This window comes from Etheostoma spectabile, unplaced genomic scaffold, assembly GCF_008692095.1.
Source record: "Etheostoma spectabile isolate EspeVRDwgs_2016 unplaced genomic scaffold, UIUC_Espe_1.0 scaffold273, whole genome shotgun sequence".
In the NCBI taxonomy this organism is placed as follows: domain Eukaryota; kingdom Metazoa; phylum Chordata; class Actinopteri; order Perciformes; family Percidae; genus Etheostoma; species Etheostoma spectabile.
Genome location: NW_022605577.1, coordinates 833,342 through 833,615, shown reverse-complemented (window position 1 = coordinate 833,615; position 274 = coordinate 833,342). Strand labels below are relative to the sequence as shown.

At 28.8% G+C, this 274-nt stretch overlaps 1 protein-coding gene and 1 long non-coding RNA gene across 2 annotated transcripts in view; both read right to left on the bottom strand.

Moving 5' to 3' along the window:
* LOC116685954 (uncharacterized) overlaps positions 1-274 on the bottom strand; it is a 20,044-nt gene that overhangs the window by 13,170 nt on the left and 6,600 nt on the right. The window lies entirely within an intron of this gene.
* LOC116685936 (LON peptidase N-terminal domain and RING finger protein 3) overlaps positions 1-274 on the bottom strand; it is a 12,612-nt gene that overhangs the window by 6,820 nt on the left and 5,518 nt on the right. The gene's annotated exons all lie outside the window — the stretch shown is intronic.

The window sequence follows — 274 nt, the reverse complement described above, 5'->3', positions numbered from 1 at the left end:
TCAACTGAGCTGTTTTAGTAATAGGTTTTACCCTTATTCTTGGAATTCATGGTCAACAAACCTAATTTAGATCAAATTATACATAAGTTTTCAGTTAAAAACGCAGAAATTATGAATTACTTTGACTAATAGTTAAAATTAGAGGATGTTGAGTGGATCTCAGATGGGAATATGTCAAAGTTTTTTCAATTCAAACGCTATAAGATTAAATAAAACACCCCAAAGAATTCAATGAGAGTAATCATTAATTTTACCTGAAGAATGTTGTATGGAA